This window comes from Pseudoliparis swirei, chromosome 23 (genome assembly GCF_029220125.1).
Source record: "Pseudoliparis swirei isolate HS2019 ecotype Mariana Trench chromosome 23, NWPU_hadal_v1, whole genome shotgun sequence".
Classification (NCBI taxonomy): Eukaryota; Metazoa; Chordata; class Actinopteri; order Perciformes; family Liparidae; genus Pseudoliparis; species Pseudoliparis swirei.
The window spans coordinates 14,669,143-14,675,777 of record NC_079410.1 but is presented as its reverse complement, the minus strand read 5'-3'; the positions used below and the strand labels follow the sequence as shown (position 1 = coordinate 14,675,777).

The 6,635-nt window shown below is 46.6% G+C and overlaps 1 pseudogene; it reads left to right on the top strand.

Moving 5' to 3' along the window:
* The first annotated feature begins 639 nt into the window (after positions 1-639).
* On the top strand, positions 640-6,199 carry LOC130188582 (excitatory amino acid transporter 3-like; annotated as a pseudogene).
* Positions 6,200-6,635: the final 436 nt, after the last annotated feature.

Genomic DNA, 6,635 nt, shown 5'->3' with positions numbered 1-6,635 from the left:
GAAGGGACGTTGCCATGGTGACACCAGAGACACCGCAGAGCCGACCGGGGTTACGGTTTAAGAAGCGGCCGTGTTAACTGGCGACTTTGAACCGACCGCGTCCGTCGTTGTAGCTACAGAAAGCCGTTGGAAATAGGAAGAGAACACGTACCGTCCCTCGTGAATGCCGCACTGTTTAATTCATATAGCAGCTATATTAGTATGTGTATGGGAGGGTTTGACACTGTGTTACTAAATTAAACCAAGCGGCATTCACGATGACAGCTATTCTCCGTCCTGTTTTTCAAACGGCCATCGTAACCAGACGCGTTGGGCTGAAAAGTCGCAAAATATTAGACCTGGCGGAACAGATTGCCTCGTATTCGTAATGACATGGCACACCACACATTTAAGATCAATCCAATCTGAGTTTAAGACAATTAAAGACTTTTTAAGGCCTTATTTTTAGGGAAAGCAATGTAATACTTGTTAAGGACCCGCGGCCACCCTGTATATATATAATGTTCCATGTTATTTTATTTGTTTTAGGGCATGTTGGAAAAAACTGTTTATCTCAAACCCCTGTCTGTAGGCCGTTGGTGCGCGTGTCCGGGTGACTAACGGACACGCGACTCGCCAGCCAACCGTTAGACTGAGAAAATGTCGGGACGACAGGTGCAAGACTTCAGCCGCGTCGAGAGATGCCTAGCATATTCTCTACAACATTATTTCAACATATCAAGCCTGGTGGCCGTTATCGTCGGTGAGTAACTGTGTTCCGTCTGTATTTGGACAACATGGTGAAACAGGTTGTATAAGATAAGAGAGACATAAGATAATCCTTTATTAGTCCCACAGTCGGGAAATTTCAGGATCACAGCAGCGGTGCACGTTAGAGCATTAATAAAAATAAAACACAATAACAATACTAAATACTAAACTAAAATACGAAATATACAGAGGAAACTAAATATACAAAGGGAAAAGAAAGTAAAGTGCTGAGTAAAGTGTGCGGCGCCTAGCAACCAATTATTTTTGTATAACCAGTATTGTTAACTAGCCTCAGGTTTGTATGCAATCCACGTTAATTATTGCACGGTCTCCAATTTATTAGACGGCCACTTCCCAAATAAATATATAAATAGATAGTTTGAGGCAAATTATTTTATTTATTTGGTAGTTATTTTATATGCTCGCGGGCTAAGCTAAACTAGCCTGCACTTGGTCCGTAGCAACAGTCTCTTGGTCATAGCAACGCTGGACTACAAGATTTGACCAATCAGAATAGAGCACTCAACAAAGCTCTGATACCATTTATAATTTCATTAAAAACATTCAACTTTTAAAAAGTATTATTCCCTTGAGCACCATCAACATGTATTAAAAATACAAACTAACTATTATTGTGTTAAACACAGGAAACGCTGGTCTTTGCGTCCACATTGTGTTCTTCATGGAGGCAGCCAGGCTACAGCTGATCTGAAGCTCAGGCTTACTTATTGCTCCGATGATCATTGTGCAGCGGGATGTAACTTAGCTTTAATAGCAGCTCTGAAGATGTCTGTCCTGGGTGATTTATAATGTATGTTTAAGTGAAAATAGTCTTGTTGATGAAAGTGCTTCAAAATTATGTCCTTTGTTCCATGTTTTTGTGTCAACAATGGAGAAAAAAACTGTATAGCATTGTGTTACCGCCCCCTTCCTTCTTTTCCCATTCCTTGTCTCACGCATTTCAAACCATTTGCTTATTGTAATTATATTGTGTTGTTTTTGTTTTTTTCACACAGGGACCGCGTTAGGCTTCTGCATGAAGACGTTCCGCCCGTACTCAGACGAGAGCCAATACTACCTCCGCCTGCCAGGAGAGCTGCTGATGGGGTCGCTTCAGACTGTCTCTCTGCCTCTTATGGTGACGAGTGTCATTTTAGGTAAACCCGAGGTTCACTTCTCCCTCCCGTATCTAGTATCCATCTTCTACATAGGGAATACAGAAGGAGGGTACCATTTCAACCCTGCTTTCTGGCAATGCTGGTATATGATTATTTTATTATCTTTTATTTTATTTTTTTCAATGTAGGAATAATAAACCTGAGAGCGCCCATGAAGATCGCTCTGCGTGCGGCCTTCATCTTTGTCCTCACCACAGTTGTCGCTGTGCTGATAGGTAAGAGAAATGTTACTCTATTACGGTTTTGGTTCTACTTTTCGGTTTTTTGGTGCACATTTCTGCCTACGATCACACAGCTAATGAACTTATGTAACGTGAAGCAACTTTTTATTGCTTGAAGACCCTTTCCTGTTTTATTTAAGTGTTTATATGTCATCAACCTTCGCAGTCATTTTCACATTTTGTGTTTTTTTATGATGTATGTTTTATGAATTATCCTTGAAGAGCAACACTTTAGTTTTGGTTACAAACAGCCATGGCCCAGGTCTAACACCTAAAAAGAAAGAACTTGTTCACTACGGTGGTTGTGTGTTTAGAAATCCCTTCAAATCGAGACCTCGTTAGACCAATGAAGTCGTGACCTAATTTTAAAAATGACTATTTAAACTATCGTTTCATGAAGTCACGAACCATGTCGACCAGCGGCAGCACGCGTGCCGCTTCTGACGCTCACCTCTAACACGTGCTTGCAGGGTTGATGCTGGTCCTGGTGATCAAGCCTGGGGCGGCTTACACCGAGGACGAAGACGATCAGCAGGTGGAGGTAGAGTTCGCCTTCATGGACTCCTTGATTGATCTCGTGAGGTGAGAAGGAAGTGCCATGACATCGGAGTTCAAGCTGCATTCAGTGTGCGATTTGTCAACATTTGTAAGCTGCCTAATCTGTTTCACTCTTCTTTATTCTTAAAAGGAACGTGCTCCCAAGTAACGTGATGCGGGCTTCCTTCAAAACGGTATCTTTTTAATTTCTATGACCATGTCGTCTCTTTTTCCATATGAGGGAGACGACGCCATATTTACGTGAACACACTCTCCTTTCTTTTCTTAGTACAAGACTACGAGGCTGCGGTTCGCAAATCACTCGTTGAACTCTAACTCTAGCCTGAAGACGGTACATCTTTTCCTCCTCGCTATCAAGAGTCTGTTTTGGAAGTGTCGTGGTCGTTGCCCTCAGACCCCTCTGAATGTTGACCCCCCCGTCTTGTTTCAGAATGACTCTGTTGTGCAACTGGAGGGTCACTATGTGGACGGCACCAACACGCTGGGCCTGATCGTGTCTGCCCTTTTGACTGGAGTGACCCTGAAGAGCATGGGGGAAAGTGGCCAGGTCATCGTGGACCACATGACGATCGTCCAAGCGCTGTGCAAAGAAGTGGTCAAATTGATCATGTGGTGAAGTGAAACGGCTTATTCCATACCACGCTGCAATATTCCACCTATTTACAGAACTTGAGTAAAGATCCCGCAGCGTAGTGTTTATGCTCCTCTTTGACTTTTAAAAACAGGATCTTTTCTTCTGGCAGGGTTTTCTATTAGAACAGAAAGTATAAAATAAAAATCAAATACAAATAACCAGTTAGTGTTTCAGATAATTGTTGCATTTCGTACAATATTTATTCCCAATCATATTTGTTTTTCCCCCTTTTCCTTTTCTTTTGGAGTAATATTGCATTATCAGACTACTGTCCCAAGTTATTGAGGTTCCCTCTGCTTTTCTTTTTGTGTGTTTTCTCCAGGTTCTGGCCATTTGGATTGATATCCATAATTGCCAGTAATATCTTTGCGGTGTATGACCTGGAAACCATGCATAAACTCAGAGAGTTTGTGTTGGTGGTTATTGTCGGGTACGCTCTCCTTTCCTCACGTGCACCGACATACGAACAACGTGCTTGTTCTTTTGGTTTGTCAAGCACACGCACGCCATTGTTTTCACCGTCAGACTAAAACACACCAAATGGGCCTGAAGCCTTCTGCTAATTTCCTGTCATCATTGTGTCTTGAACTGTGTTTCAGACTCCTCATCCACGGGTGCGTCGCTCTCCCGGCCTTGTACTGCCTACTGGTGAGACAGAACCTGTGGCATTGCATCAAGGGCATTTTCCCTGCCTTATTGACTGCTCTGATGATCTCCTCCAGGTACGAGGATATTTGAGGCTGTGCTTCTCGTCTGTGTCTGTATGTTCATCCGCCAGATACTCTCTTTTTTTTTAAAGATTTATTTTTATTAACAAACATTTTTTTACAGGATATTTGTAGTGAAATAGCCAGCATTTACAGTTTGTTATACTGAAAGTATTATTTTACAAAAAGAAAATACACAAATGTATAGCCTTATAGAAACACCACACAAGGATGATGGTAAAACAAGACAAAACAAAAATATTACACAAACTTTTCCCCAGCCCACCCCTCCCCTTGTATGGCTCTACATGCACCCATCCGTACACATTTATATCCACATAAACCAACACAGTATTCACAACATACACATCATTGTGGACCCCCCAAAACAAAACCAAAAGAAAGAACCTGCAGCGGGCTTAACTTGACGCGGTCCAGGAAGGCTCACACCACCACGATCAGCCAAGTCCAGAGATGGCAGAATGTCTCTGAAGGGGCCCCAGATGTTTCCAAAGGCGGCCTGCTTCCCTCTCACATTACACAAGATCTTTTTAGGTGTCCGCCAGATACTTTAAAAACAAATATTGTCAAGCAACTAACACCAAAGGGATTTCACGTGTGCGATTGCTCTCGTGTGCCTCGTGCGTGACGAGAAAGCGTGCGCTGTGTCTCAAAGCTCGGCCACGGTGCCCGTCACTCTGCGATGCTGCGTGGAGAGAAACGACGTGGACCGGCGAATCGCCCGCTTCACGCTGCCCATCGCGACCACCGTCAACATGGACGGGTCGGCCCTTTACGAGGTGGTCGCCGTCGTCTTCCTCGCCCAGCTCAGCGGCATCGAACTGGGCTTGAGCAGGGTCATTGAAATCAGGTGAGTCGCGGTTAAATCTCTCTCTCTTCGGTCCTCGAGTGAAAACGATGTTAAAAAACCATCCGTCGTTGCGTTGGTCAGGAAGACGTAACACGGCATGTTTAGGACACGAGAAGAACCGTTCTGCATGACTGTGTCTTCATCAACCGACTCGAGTCGCTCAGTGAGCAGCCGGTGTGTTTCGTCTGCAGCGTGTTGGCGGGCATCTCCAGCCTCAGCGCAGCAGGGATCCCGGCGACGGGAGCCGTGACCACCCTCTTCGTTCTGGAGGTGGCGGGCTTACCCACGGGAACGCCTCCATCTTGTTCGCCGTGGAATGGATCCTGTAAGTTCCAGTGCTTTCCTCGAATCGTCATCAACAGCGTCACGCAGATGTATTCTCTGCTTTCATAGCACACGACGGTTTCCCTCTTTCAGAGACTGCCTCAACACGGTCGTTAATGTCTGGTCGGACTGCATCTGCGTGGAAATTGTCAACGCCCTGTCCCAAAGGGAACTGGAGGATATAGAGCAAGAAGAGCAGGTGGCGAGAGCAGGTGACCTTCTCGCCACGTATATTTGGAGAGAGCGTGTGTGTGTGTGTGTGTGTGTGTGTGTGTGTGTGTGTGTGTGTGTGTAGAGGGCTTTTAAAAGTAGATACAATATGATGGATCATCGAGGTCTGGGTCGTGGAATTCCTGCGACCGACTACGCCACTGCCCTGTTGAGACTCCGCCCACTCCTCCTCTCTACCGCCATCTGCCTGATGGATCGTGGAGGTCTCCATCGTGGAATATGCCGACTACCAACTCTTCATCCACTCTGTCACATCCATTGAATGTGTTTAACTCTCATGATTCCTTCTGGTCACATGACATCTATTGTTCTGTCCATCCTGGAGAGGGATCCTCCTCTGTTCTCTCCTCAAGGGTTCTGACCTTTTCCCCCCTGAAGGGTTGTTTGGGAGTTGTTCCTGATCCGATGTGAGGTCAAAGGTCAGGGATGTCTATGTGTGCAGATTGTAAAGCACTCCGAGACACATTTGTAATTTGTGAAATTGGGCTCTACAAATAAAGTGAATTGAATTGAATGAAACCAGGCCCGTTGGACATCAGACATGGAACATGTGGAGACTCTCCAACATGTGCTCTGGCTCTTCCACTTTGTCACGCCATTGATGGCTGCGTTGTGTTTTGTCATCTCAGACGCCGAGTGATGACGTCGAGGGACGCGTCACGCCGGGGTCAGCAGGTCAGCAGGTCAGCAGGTCAGCAGGTCAGCAGGTCCATTTCACCCCCTGAGGCTGATGAGTTCCATCACATATTGTAACAGTTTAGCTCCACGCCTTCCTTTTTGTATTTGTTGTTTTCATCCTGTCACTATCATGTCATTCCAGATCCTGCTTCCCAACTCCCTCCACCTGCCACCTCCACCTGCCACCTCCACCGCCGCCTCCACCTGCCACCTCCACCTGCCGCCTCCACCTGCCGCCTCCACCTGCCGCCTCCACCTGCCACCTCCGCCTCCACCTGCCGCCTCCACCTGCCACCTGCCACCTCCGCCTTCACCTGCCACCTCCGCCTCCACCTGCCACCGCCGCCTCCACCTGCCACCTCCGCCTCCACCTGCCACCTCCACCGCCGCCTCCACCTGCCACCTCCGCCTCCACCTGCCACCGCCGCATCCACCTGCCACCGCCGCATCCACCTGCCGCCTCCACCTGCCACCGCCGCCTCC